We start from the raw sequence: 14872 nt of genomic DNA, 5'->3' as shown, positions 1-14872 counted from the left end.
GGTGAAAGAAGACAACAGATAAACACAACAGACATACAGGGGTGGAGGGGAAGGGGGGCTACGAGAGGGAGAAGCAGCAGCCACACACGGCGGCAGCAGTACTCTCCCACTTAAACACTCACAAAAGGGCAAGAAAAACAAAAAACCACAGCAGTGTAGACGTTGATGTTGTGTAGGGGTTTACCCCACAGACCCGAGGTATCCACTAGGTGGCACTATTTACCCCATAGCTGGGGGCTGGGTGGTGGGCATCAGGGAATCTCCACACACCCCGGCGGGCCTGCGTACCGCACGTCTAGGGGCCAGACCTCTTCCGAGTCCCTTGTAGACCAGCCAGGGTCCAAGATGTAGCCAGTTATGAGAAGAAGGATGCTGACGTCATGGGAAATGTTTGGCGTCTGATACTGACGCACGACGCACCCTTAGCGTCTGTGTGAGACGCACCAGGCTTTCACCTGACTTTAAACTGAACACATCCGCCGCAATATGTGATGCTCAGAGCAACTGCTCCGGCCATCCAGTAGCTCCAGTCGTACCCCAACCGCAGCATTATGAGACGCTTTGTCACCCGGAAGTGTTTGTTTCAACCACGGGAGCTGGTTCATGTGACTTGGGCAGCAGCTCATGTCCATATACCAGATGGTGGTGGTAATAATACACACCATTACGTTGTTTGCCAACCCATATATTTTTACACAAAAATACACACATCTGATAAACAGATACAATTAAAACACTTGCCAGGGGGGATGCACATTATAAAGATGCCACAAGTACCAACTCAATATTATGAGACCACATATAAGTACAGATGTATAGTTTTCACTGCTTTCACATTGGTAGATGACCTAACAGCATCCAAATAAGGTTCAAGTTCGTTTCTGAATGCGGTGAAAGAAGGCTTAGAATTTCTAAATTTACACTTATGAATATGACACTTGGCAAGTAAAAATATAAGACTTATAATAAAAAAATTGTCAGCTTTCTCCTTAAAATCAAAGAAGCCAAGAAGTACATTTTCAAAGGTAAAGGAAAGATCAGCAATAATGTGTATTTGAATAAAATAAAGGACGTCAGACCAAAACTTTTTAGTTTGTGTACAATACCAAAACAGATGCAGAGCAGTTTCAGGCATAGTAACACAAAACGAGCAACCAATATCAACATCATTTTTAAGCCTTTTAAGATATAATTTAGCAGGGTAGAATCTATGAGTTAGTTTAAACATGATTTCTCTCACTTTGTTAGATAACAGGTGTTTGAGAGGTAAAGTCCAAACTCTTTTCCAAGGAATGTTCTCCACAATTTTTTCCTAGAAAAATTTTACATAAGGTATTGATACTATATCTCTTTGGAATGAAGCTCTAACACATCTATTTCTACTTTTACAATAATTTGAAACACAGTTTACTGATTACAGATCCATCCAGCTCTATAGAGGGAACAACAGAAACTCTTAATTTTGAGTCTCATCAGCATCAGAGCACCGGAAGGAATGGCATCAAAAACAACTGCATACTCCTTTGCAGGTACTGGGATTTTAAATTTTGATAAAAATTCAGAGTAATTCAGCAAGTGACCTTCTGAGTTAAGCAGTTCACCCACCAACCTAATATCATTGTTAAACCAGTTTCCAAAGAATAATGAGTGATTTTTATAAACGATATTCCTGGTGTTCCATATAAAGTATTTACGAGGAGAGAAGTTGTGTTTATGTAGGAGAGACCAAGCCAACAGAAATTGTTTATGAAAGTTTGATAATTTTACGGGTATTTTAAGAATATCATAATTGCATTGTAGAACAAATTTCAGGCCACCTATTATAGAAAAAAATATAATTAGGGATGAAATTCCATAAGGAAGCGGTGTTTTTCACGATCTGTCTTATATAATTACTCTTAAATGTATTGTTTAATGTTGTAAAATCCAAAATGTTTAATCCTCCACAACCAGTAGTATTCATAATAAAAGTTCAAAATGTGTCTTGTTATTCAAACAAAAGGTTATCAATATTTTTTGCAGTTGAATTCTCAACAGGGAAGGAAAGAGCGACATAAGTTAGTCTTGAAATGCCTTCAGCTTTTGAGAGAAGACGTCTCCCTCTTAATGATAGCTCTCTCTGTAACCATATATTACATTTTTTGCCTGGCCTTTCAATGACTGGCTCAAAATTCAAAGAAAATCTTACAGATTCATCTATTCTAATATTTACACCCAAATATGTAACTTGATTCTTAATTGGAATACCACATACAGATGACATTTTATATGTCTTGATAGGCATTAATTCACATTTGTTCATGTTTAAACATAAACCGGAAGCATTGGAAAATTCTTAATAAGGTCCAAAGCACAAGGGATTTGAGTAGTATCTTTTAAGAAGAGGACTGTATCGTCTGCCAGCTGACTGATGAAGACCTGTCTGTCCGCAACCACTACACCCTGCAAATCACTATTGGAACTGTAAGTAGCAAGAAGTTGTGCAGTGATCAAAAAGCGATAAGGGGAAATGGGACAACCTTGTCTAACTCCGCGATAACGGTTGAACTTGGAGAAGTACTATATTTTAACTTACTTGAGCGACTACCATTATTATAAAGAGTGTGATAGTTTTACAAAAGAAGTCCACGAAACCAAACTTTGATAGGGCTTTGATAGGGCAAAAGTAGTTAACGTTGATTGTTAAGTACTTGGACTTGACCTAGTAGATTGTAACATGTCTGTTGCAGAGATTAATGCACATTTTTGTAGAGCTACCAAATAGAGATGTTCCTACGATGCCATCTTGGTCCTTCCCCAACCGCCATAAAAGTTAAGATGATAAAGACGAAGTAGATGACGTGACGAGGAAACATGGAGGTGAGTGAAATTACAAATACAGAACAAGAGGAGGCATCCAAACCAACCCAAGATGGGGGAGATGAATTTGTTACTAAATGGGTTGCAACTTTTTTTGTGTGGACATGGTTTGGATTTAGAAAACCCAACACCAAAAAGAAAACTATACTCTGCAAACTGTGTCGCATGACAGTCATTGCTGGAGGTGGACATACTTTTAAGTCAAGTGTTGTCCCACTGTACTGCCCTGTATTTTTTGGTACTAGTGAGTGGAAGGGCTGAAAAAAAATACCTGGGACCTATAAGGGGTACCAATCCCCCAACACACACACACACACACACACACACACACATTGGTGGTTTAATTTATATAGAGAGGGCAACTAAAAGCCAGTTGAAGCTCGTGTAAGTCATAATTTGGTTTTAATCATGAAAGCCATTAACTTAAATTATCCTTAAAGTATGCTTACATTAACATTTTAGATTGTCTAATTTTGGGCCATGGCAAAGTTAGTGTAGTACAATTCTAATTTCTAATGCTCTAATATTTTATTTTGATTGTTTTTATAACTGTAAGCAATATTGTATGAAAACCAAGAACAACAATAAGCAAAGAAGCAGCCAACTTGTGACATAAATCTGATCTTATCTTTTGTGTACAAGCTGCTGAGTACATCTGAGTGACCGATTAGTGTATAGGATTTACTGCAATATATAATCCAGTAGAAGATAAACAAAAACACTTTAAAACCTGTTCTTTTACCATGCTGGTCAGGACTTCCATCTTTAAGTTATCTGAATGAATCAGACTTGTTATTGTCTGAGACAAATGCACCAAAACAGCCCCAATGTCCTCCACCTACAAAGTAAAACTTCCTACTGACTTTTTCAAGGTCGAAATGAAATGATCACGACACTGAAATTTTCACTGAAATCAAAGATTTGATGAAACCAAAAGGAGCACTTCCATATTCATCTTAATTAACCAACTAGCATACTGTCCACATCTACCTTCAGAAAGAAATGTAAGGTTTGCTGTTAAATGCAGACAATTTGGACACTTTGTTTGTGAAACTAGACTCCATAGTTCACAATACTGGATATACTCCAAAACCAGGACAAACCCATTTGAATGATTATGACCCTCTCTTAAACGTGTTTATTGATTAATCATAAACTACGGCAATTGCAATCTGTTAATATTTGTAAATAAGTACTCCATGTTCTTTGAATACATTATTGTGGCGGGGTGATTTTCTATGCAAAGTATACTTCCTTGTTAGTCCACTATAAGAAGTTCATACCAGGCTCTTAGTTGGGCCAGAAGAAGAGCAGCTCCCAGCAGTTCAACTTCAACACAAATCATGTTGTCTGTAGCTCTGCTGCTGCTGCTGCTGGCAGCTGGATCCTGTGAGTCTCTTTGAGGGAGAAACATTCAGGACCACAAAGCTTCTTCTGTTTATCCTTTCTGCACTGAGGCACAAAGTTGAGTTTTCAACTTTTTTCTCTCTCTTCTACAGGTGTGAACAGTCAGCAGTTGAATCAACCAGCGTCTCTGACTGTCCAGCCAGGACAACCACTGACCATCACCTGTCAGGTCTCTTATTCTTTTAGTAGCTATTACACAGCCTGGATCAGACAGCCTGCAGGAAAAGGACTGGAGTGGATTGGAATGAAAAGTGCTTCATACACATACTACAAAGAGTCACTAAAAAACAAGTTCAGTATCTCTTTGGCAGCTTCCAGTAAGACAGCGACTCTAACAGGGCAGAATATGCAGCCTGAAGACTCAGCTGTGTATTATTGTGCCCGAGACACACAGTAACACAAACCACTGGTAGACCTGTACAAAAACCCTCTCTGTCCCTGAACAGTTAAGAGATGATCCACCAGATGACACAACCTCAACTCACTAAAAACTTCAACCACTGTTTCCTGATGAAACACAAAAACACCCTTTGAATAAATGTAAAAGTAAAAAAGTGGAGGGAAATTAGCATTCTATTGAGAGCATCTAAATAAATCTATTCATGAATAAATAGCTATGTATTTAGTAATTTTACCCAGATTCACATCTCATTCTTTTTCCAAATAAATGGATGCCATATTGGGACTATAAGAAACTTTATATTTTGCTCTACATTATGTATTTATGTTGTTTGGAAATTATAAAATAAACAGCAAAGTAAAAGTAGTGATAGAAAATATCCAACTAGAAAGAGTATATGAAAATAAATGTCTAGGTGTGATACTAGACCACAAGATCTGCTGGAAACCTCACATAACATATGTGTGAGCAAAGCTGGCAAGGAGCATTGCAGTCATGAGAAAAGCAAGACACATTCTGGATCATAAGTCATTGTACACTCTGTATTGTTAATTTATTTTACCATACCTGATCTACTGTGTGAGGTATGGGGTAACACCTACAACACCAACCTACAACCATTATGTACACTACAAAAAAGAGCCATAAGGACAGTTCACAATGTAGGATATAGTGACCACACCAACAAGCTATTTTTAAAGTCAAGTGCCTAAAAGTTCAGGGATTTAGTAGAATTTAACACAACACAAATAATGTTCAAAGCAAGAAACAATCTACTACCGAGCGATCAGGCACGGATCTATGCACGGGCTTACCTGGGCTTGAGCCCAGGGGCCAATCAGGAGAGAGGGCCTATGATAGAAGGGGAAAACATATATACTTTAATTTTTTTATAGGCCCCAAGTCCGAAATCTCCCCCGAATCCGAGCCCCCTCCCCCCCTCCAAATAGTGCTTGAAGTCTATCGTCGAAATGGCAATGTGTGTCTTTCATGTTCACGTTACCTTAGCTGACCCTGGGTTGTACGTGTATCTAAATGCTACCTTAGCCTACCTCGTTTATAACCAATCAGGGGCCATGTTCTCTTCAAAAGTGGTATGCAATGCGCAGGTGCACGTTGGTTTTGAGATTGTGGGTAAACAACAGCTAGTTTACTAATTCAAATCGATGCAATCAAAATGTCAGAGTCTCAGCCACCGCGTAAATTTGAAAGTGGTTATCAAAAAAGAAAGACACAGAAACTCAAGGAGCTTCGTGAGCAAGAACTGCTTAAAAAGATTCCGAAACTTACTGGATATTTCGGTAAGGCTCCTGCTGATCAGTTGCCCGTGGGGAAGAAATTGAGCGCCGCTGCCAAAGAGCTCGACCCAGCTACAAGTGGCAGCGCTGCTAATCATCCAGCAGCAGCAGCAGCAGCAGCAGCAGCACTTCCAGGCCCAGCAGCAGCAGCAGCACTCACTAGCCCTGCTGCTCCCAACAGCACACCATCAGCCGACCCAGGCGAAGATCCGGTCAAACAGCCTAGCGACGAGAACGCGGACTTCAATATCACAGCAGCCGACCCCAGAGAATCGACCGCAGAGCCCTTGGCTACTAATGCTGATGGTGTAGCAGCAGCAGCATTAGTAGCCACCCCGATCAAGCTGCCAGGTCAAACGTGGATGAGGATCCATACAGTACAGATGCAGCACGCTGGGGTAACATTAATGAAGATGTGCGGACTTATTGGGCAAGCAAAGGGCCAGAATCATGCCAGAATAAAAACGTGGATTTCTCAGCTTCTGAGAGACAATATAAACATCAAAAGCGGTGTTTTTCAAAAACTTTATTCAATCGAAGGCCTGTTAATGGAGAATATGTGCCCCGTGAGTGGCTCCTTTACTCCCCATCTAAAGGAGTGGTGTTTTGTTTCGTCCGTCGCTTGTTCGGGGACATAACATCACATTCAAAGCCATTTGTTAATAATGGCTATAATGATTGGACACATGCCCATGATGGCCTAGTTGAGCATGAAGGCTCTGACTCCCACAGGAAGGCGATGCTTGCGTGGATTGCTAGGACGGCAGATAAAGGACAGATCGACTCAGACCTGAAAAAACAACTGGAGAGTGAATGTGATTGCTGGAAAGATGTGCTCAAACGGGTGGTGGCAGTTATTAAGTTTTTATCCGAGCGTGGGCTGCCTTTTAGGGGTGACAGCGAGTTATTTGGTCTTCCAAGTAATGGCAATTATTTAGGCATGTTAGAAGTGATAAGCCAATTTGATCCTTTTGTAAAAGCACACATCAATAAATATGGGAGCGCTGGCCGAGCAAATCCTTCCTAGCTTTCTTCAAATATTTGTGAAGAATTTATCGGGCTGATGGGACAAAAGGTGCTTTCAGAAATAATAAGTCAACTGAAGATCGCAAAGTAATTCTCCATCAGTGTCGACTCGACTCCTGATGTTTCGCAATACGTACGTGTCAGAGGACACGTTTTTGCGAGACCGAAATACGTGTATATGGACACGTATTAGTTGCCATTGGGGCCGCAATCCCGTCTTCTGGCCACTGGGGGCGCAACAAAAAGGGCGGACAGCGTCATGGTGGCAGCAGTCCTGCAACCAACATAGTAGACGAATGCGGGAGGTGCGGCAAGACGCAGCACACCGATGAGCGGAAGTGTCCTGCAATGAACAGGAAGTGTAACAACTGTCATAAAAAGGGACATTGGGAGCGTGCATGTCACTCTAAAGCGGTGACAGACGTCACTGAAGAGGTTAAACAGCTGTACTTTCTGGGAGAAGTCGGCAAAGACAGCAGTCAGGAACATTCGCTCCGCCATCTTTGTTCAACATTTTTGACATTCTATTGCGTCATGACCATGGTCACGACAGACCTAGTAGGCTACAGGGCGCCCCTAGCGGCATCTGTAAGATACGTGTCAATGAACACGTATAAGTGACTTGCAGAAGCGTGTCCATACACACGTAAAGAGGAGGAGACCGGTGTGGATGTTTCGCAGTAGATCACCTTACGTTCATTATGCGTTATGTCACGTGTCGCCCGACGGCTCCATTGAGGAGCGTTTCCTGAAGTTTTACCAACAGCAAGTCGCACAGGAGAAGCGTCGTGCAGTTCAGTTCTCGCTGCTTTGCAGGAGATGGATCTCGATATAGCCAACTGCAGAGCCCAGTGCTATGACCATGCTGGCAACATGGCAGGGTCGTACAAAGGGTTGCAGTCACGCATACGGGAGATTAATCCACGAGTGGAGTGGCTTCCGGTCGCTGCCCACGCGCTCAGTTTAGGGGGAGTAACACGTGTTACCTGCTGTCTTGAGACAGACGAGCGTTTGTCTTTGGTGCGGCGCCTTTTCCAAGTTTGTTCCAAGTCAACCTCGCGCTGGCAGATGGTTACCTCGGGGTTACAGCCAGACGATAACAAGCCAACTGAGACGCTTAAAAGCCTGTCCGATACGCGGTGGTCCGCGCATGCCCAAGCTACAAAGGCACTCTGCCTGAATTATGTTAATATCCAGCAGTCTATTAAAAAAATATCTGATGACCCAAACCAAAATGTGACCACTCGTAATGAGGCACGAGCACTCATCAAGAAAATGGAACGTCTCGAGACGGCTTTCCTTTGCAGCTTGTGGAATACTTTTCTCCAACCATTTCAAAAGACAAGCACTTCCCTCCAGGCTGTGGAGCCTGACCTATGTAACGCCGCTGATTTGGTGCGCTCATTAAGAGAATTTGTAGCTGCGGAGAAAACTAATTTCAGCCACTTGTACCCGCAATCTCACCCTTTCAGTCACTACCCAAAGCTCATGACCATAGGTGAGGGTTGGAACGAAGATTGACTGGTAAATTGAGAGCTTTGCCTTCCGGCTCATCTTCCTCTTCACCACAACGGTCCAGTACAACGTCCACATTACTGCTGATGCTGCACCAATCCACCTGCCAATCTCCCTCTCCATCCTACCCTCACTCGTGAACAAGACCCCGAGATACTTGAGCTCCTCCACTTGAGGGAACAACTCATCCCCAACCCGGAGGGAGCAATCCACCATTTCCGGTAGAGAACCATGGCCTCAGACTTGGAGGTTCTGACTCTCATCCCGGCCATTTCACAAACCGCCCCACTGCGTGCTGGAGGTCGCGTTCTGATGAAGCCAACAAAAAAAGCATCATCTCCAAACAGCAGAGATTCAATTCTGAGGTTCCCAAAATGGAAACACTTGTCACCTTGGCTGCGCCTTGAGATCCTGTCCATGAAAATCACCAACAGAATAGGAGACAAGGGACAAGCTTGGCGGAGTCCAACACCCACCGAAAACATGTTTGACTTTGTGCCGAGAATGCTGACACAGCTCTCACTTTGGTTATACAAAGACTGGGTGGCTTGTTGTAACTGCCCCGGTACCCCATACTCCTTCAGTACCCCTAACAGAGTGCCCCGGGGTACAAGGTCGTAAGACTTCTCCAAGTCCACAAAACACATGTAGACTGGCCTGAGCAATTCCGCAAGGGTAAAGAGTTGGTATGTTGTTCCACGGCCAGGACGGAATCTGCATTGTTCCTCCTTGATCCGAGGTTCGACAATCGGTTCGAGGCTCCTTTCCAGCACCCTAGAGTACACTTTCCCAGGGAGGCTGGACAATGTGATGCCCCGATATTTCGAGCACATCCTCCAGAATATCATTTGAGAGGGAAATTAACCTCCAAGAAATTATGTGTTCGTACAACTTTGAAGAGCATGGGGATTTCAATCTGTGGGGTAAAATTGTGGAACAGTCTGACCATGGAGCTCAAACAAAGTACAAACATTACACAGTTTAGGAAGAAGTACAAAGGTCTGATTATTTTTTATTTTCCTTTCTTAATTTATGTTTATTTACTTACCAGATTCATTTTCACTATCCACGGATTATACCTACACATGGAGTCTAGTTTAGGTGCTATTACACAGTAAATCCTGTAGATGGGGGACTGCGCGCACAAATGAAAGGTCTCTGGTGTCTGTGTAGCTGTAGTTTAAGTTGTATTAACAGAATGTTGAGTGTTTTGGAGGCATTATTTTGGTTGTTAGATTGCTGGTTGGCATACTGCTGTGCAGCTGGCTGGGCTCCGTTTTCTCAGTGGCCGGCGTGGGGTGGCATGTGGCCAGCGGAGGTGCAGCATGCATCACCTGAATTTTGGTGGCGTTTAGCTCAGTAGGAGACACATACTACTATGTTTATGTGTGTGATTAACTTCTAATGCGTTTGTGTGTTCAGTTAAGTAACTGTCATGATAAAGGAGAGACCAATGGCTACTAATGTTTTGCACGATGTGTTGGTTTATTTTCAATGTATTTGGGTTTGGTGGTTTAGGATTGTGTTTGCTGATTGGTGGACCTTTCTCATGGATACTTGCCTGTAGTGTTTGACTTTACCTGTTTAACACTAGAACGACCGGGATTTCACTCCTACCTAAAACCACCATGGGCGGTCAAATGATGGCTGGTTTTTAAACTTTATATTCTGTCAAGATAAATACCCAACTGAGATATTAATGCATCAGATATGTTAGTATGTCTGTTAGGAATATTTACTGGATACCAATGATTTTTTTTTAACGAAGAAAGGATCTCTCTCTCTCTCTGTGTGTGTATATATATATCCACTTACTGTACACAATAGTGGAAGCATTATATCCACCAACCATGGAGCATAAACCCCTCTTAGAATACATACAAGCAGTGGACAGAAGCAGCCAAAGCAGAAACATGATACTGAGCATTAAAGATGGGTAATGTCTCAAGTTACTGTAAATAGCATGGGGTGTTGTGTCTTTTTGTTGCTGTACACTCAGACAGTAGTGGGGAGGAATATGTCCCACATGACACTAAGACAACTTTTTGAGGAAGTAAGATGTCAGTCAGTAATGTTAGCAAAGGGGACTTAACACATAGTATTTACTGTGAAGGGAACACCTGCTGTCAACATTAATTTGGGTGAATATGAATATTTGCTGGAGAAGAGAAGTACACTAGAAAATAGCAGAAAATAACTGTCGATAACACCATGGGCTAAAAGGGACCAAAGTAAAATAAGTGCTGGTACTATTGCATGAAGGCAAGAACAATAAAGATGACTAAAAAGAGTCTCGTTGATCAGCAACACCTGAGCTCATCATTTATGTAACAATACTAAGTACACATGAGTTATGTATTTGTGTGGAGCATTTTACTAGTTGGTATATACAGTACAAAACCCTTGTAGTTCCTCTGCTTTGCTGCTCAGGACATCCACCTGTCAGTTATTTGAGTGAAGCAGGTGTTTTATTGTGCAAGACGGACACATCAAAACAGCCCAAATGTACTCCACATACAAAGTAATCCTTCACATTCACTTTCTCAAGCTGGAATTAAAATGATCCAGCAATCCAGTCTTTCACTGAAATCTAAGACTGGCACAAAGAACATGTCCACTTCTGTATTTGTGTCAGGTCACCAAGTTGTTATTCAAATCTATCTTGAGAAAGAAATGTAAGGTTTTGCTGTGTGTGTTCAGGGAAGATTATTAGAAAACAAGCAATCAAGCTCTATTCATATTTACATAAGACTAGTGACTATTCCTGGAACACTTTAGTATGTAGGTGTCCTATTCTATGCAAAGTATACTTCCTTGTTAGTCCACTATAAGAAGTTCATACCAGGCTCTTAGTTGGACCAGAAGAAGAGCAGCTCCCAGCAGTTCAACTTCAACACAAATCATGTTGTCTGTAGCTCTGCTGCTGCTGCTGCTGGCAGCTGGATCCTGTGAGTCTCTTTGAGGGAGAAACATTCAGGACCACAAAGCTTCTTCTGTTTATCCTTTCTGTACTGAGGTACAAAGTTGAGTTTTCAACTTTTTTCTCTCTCTTCTACAGGTGTGAACAGTCAGCAGTTGAATCAACCAGCGTCTCTGACTGTCCAGCAGGGACAACCACTGACCATCACCTGTCAGGTCTCTTATTCTGTTGATAGCTATTACACAGCCTGGATCAGACAGCCTGCAGGAAAAGGACTGGAGTGGATTGGATGGATATCTACTGGGGCCACATACTACAAAGAGTCACTAAAAAACAAGTTCAGTATCTCTTTAGAAGCTTCCAGTAAGACAGCGACTCTAACAGGACAGAATATGCAGCCTGAAGACTCAGGTGTGTATTATTGTGCCAGAGACACACAGTAACACAAACCACTGGTAGACCTGTACAAAAACCCTCTCTGTCCCTGAACAGTTAAGAGATGATCCACCAGATGACACAACCTCAACTCACTAAAAACTTCAACCACTGTTTCCTGATGAAACACAAAAACACCCTTTGAATAAATGTAAAAGTAAAAAAGTGGAGGGAAAATAGCATTCTACTGAGAGTACCTAAATAAACCTATTTATGAAGAAATATATAAAGGTTTACAAATCTTATCTAAATTCACATCTCATTCTTCTCCAAATAAATGGGTGCCATATTAGGACTATAAGAAACTTTATATTTTAATAATAATACCACTAAGTTAAACTTCTATAGCGCTTCTCTAACACTCAAAGTGGCTTTACAGTAAACGGGGTGAAAGAAGACAACAGATAAACACAACAGACATACAGGGGTGGAGGGGAAGGGGGGCTACGAGAGGGAGAAGCAGCAGCCACACACGGCGGCAGCAGTACTCTCCCACTTAAACACTCACAAAAGGGCAAGAAAAACAAAAAACCACAGCAGTGTAGACGTTGATGTTGTGTAGGGGTTTACCCCCACAGACCCGAGGTATCCACTAGGTGGCACTATTTACCCCATAGCTGGGGGCTGGGTGGTGGGCATCAGGGAATCTCCACACACCCCGGCGGGCCTGCGTACTGCACGTCTAGGGGCCAGACCTCCTCCGAGTCCCTTGTAGACCAGCCAGGGTCCAAGATGTAGCCAGTTACGAGAAGAAGGATGCTGACGTCATGGGAAATGTTTGGCGTCTGATACTGACGCACGACGCACCCTTAGCGTCTGTGTGAGACGCACCAGGCTTTCACCTGACTTTAAATTGAACACATCCGCCGCAATATGTGATGCTCAGAGAGGTAAAGGTAAAGGAAAGATCAGCAATAATGTGTATTTGAATAAAATAAAGGACGTCAGACCAAAACTTTTTAGTATGTGTACAATACCAAAACAGATGCAGAGCAGTTTCAGGCATAGTAACACAAAACGAGCAACCAATATCAACATCATTTTTAAGCCTTTTAAGATATAATTTAGCAGGGTAGAATCTATGAGTTAGTTTAAACGTGATTTCTCTCACTTTATGAGTTAACAGGTATTTGAGAGGTAAAGTCCAAACTCTTTTCCAAGGAATGTTCTCCACAAATTTTTCCTAGAAATATTTTACATAAGGTATTGATACTATATCTCTTTGGAATGAAGCTCTAACACATCTATTTCTACTTTTACGATAATATGAAACACAGTTTACTGATTACAGATCCATCCAGCTCTATAGAGGGAACAACAGAAACACTTAATTTTGAGTCTCTTATCAGCATCAGAGCACCGGAAGGAATGGCATCAAAAACAACTGCATACTCCTTTGCAGGTACTGGGATTTTAAATTTTGATAAAAATTCAGAGTAATTCAGCAAGTGACCTTCTGAGTTAAGCAGTTCACCCACCAACCTAATATCATTGTTAAACCAGTTTCCAAAGAATAATGAGTGATTTTTATAAACGATATTCCTGTTGTTCCATATAAAGTATTTACGAGGAGTAAAGTTGTGTTTATGTAGGAGAGACCAAGCCAACAGATTGCTTATGAAAGTTTGATAATTTTACGGGTATTTTAAGAATATCATAATTGCATTGTAGAAGAAATTTCAGGCCACCTATTATAGAAAAAAATATAATTAGGGATGAAATTCCATAAGGGAGCGGTGTTTTTCACCAACTGTCTTATATAATTACTCTTAAATGTATTGTTTAATGTTGTAAAATCCAAAATGTTTAATCCTCCACAATCAGTAGTATTCATAATAAAAGTTCTTTTTACAAAATCTGTCTTGTTATTCAAACAAAAGGTTATCAATATTTTTTGCAGTTGAATTCTCAACAGGGAAGGAAAGAGACATAGTTAGTCTTGAAATGCCTTCAGCTTTTGAGAGAAGACGTCTCCCTCTTAATGATAGCTCTCTCTGTAACCATATATTACATTCTTTGCCTGGCCTTTCAATGACTTGCTCAAAATTCAAAGAACATCTTACAGATTCATCTATTTTAATATTTACACCCAAATATGTAACTTGATTCTTAATTGGAATACCACATACAGATGACATTTCATATGTCTTGGTAGGCATTAATTCACATTTGTTCATATTTAAATATAAACCGGAAGCACTGGAAAATTCTTAATAAGGTCCAAAGCACGAGGAATTTGAGTAGCATCTTTTAAGAAGAGGGCTGTATCGTCTGCCAGCTGACTGATGAAGACCTGTTTGTACGCAACCACTACACCCTGCAAATCACTGTTGAAACTGTAAGTAGCAAGAAGTTGTGCAGTGATCAAAAAGCGATAAGGGGAAATGGGACAACCTTGTCTAACTCCGCGATAAAGGTTGAACTTGGAGAAGTACTATATTTTAACTTAATTGAGCTACTACCGTTATTATAAAGAGTTTGATAGTTTTACAAAAGAAGTCCACGAAACCAAACTTTGATAGGGCTTTGATAGGGTAAAAGTAGTTAACGTTGATTGTTAAGTACTTGGACTTGACCTAGTAGATTGTAACATGTCTGTTGCAGAGATTAATGCACATTTTTGTAGAGCTACCAAATAGAGATGTTCCCACGATGCCATCTTGGGCCTTCCCCAACCGCCATAAAAGTTAAGATGATAAAGACGAAGTAGATGACGTGACGAGGAAACATGGAGGTGAGTGAAATTACAAATACAGAACAAGTGGAGGCATCCAAACCAACCCAAGATGGGGGAGATGAATTTGTTACTAAAAGGGTTGCAACTTCTATTGTGTGGACATGGTCTGGACTTAAAAAACCCAACACCAAACAGAAAACTATACTCTGCAGACTGTGTCGCATGACAGTCATTGCTGGAGGTGGACATACTTTTAAGTCAAGTGTTGTCCCACTGTACCGCCCTGTATTTTTGTTCAGCCCTTCCACACAATACCAATACTGTGGTGGTACTAG

General features: G+C 41.4%; 1 protein-coding gene across 1 annotated transcript in view; it reads left to right on the top strand.

Moving 5' to 3' along the window:
* The window catches only part of LOC130113067 (uncharacterized), a 1140561-nt gene that overhangs the window by 541755 nt on the left and 583934 nt on the right, over positions 1-14872 (top strand). The gene's annotated exons all lie outside the window — the stretch shown is intronic.

Source organism: Lampris incognitus, chromosome 5, assembly GCF_029633865.1.
Source record: "Lampris incognitus isolate fLamInc1 chromosome 5, fLamInc1.hap2, whole genome shotgun sequence".
NCBI classification, from domain to species: Eukaryota; Metazoa; Chordata; class Actinopteri; order Lampriformes; family Lampridae; genus Lampris; species Lampris incognitus.
The sequence above is the reverse complement of the archived record's forward strand: the minus strand, read 5'-3'. Positions and strand labels throughout refer to the sequence as shown.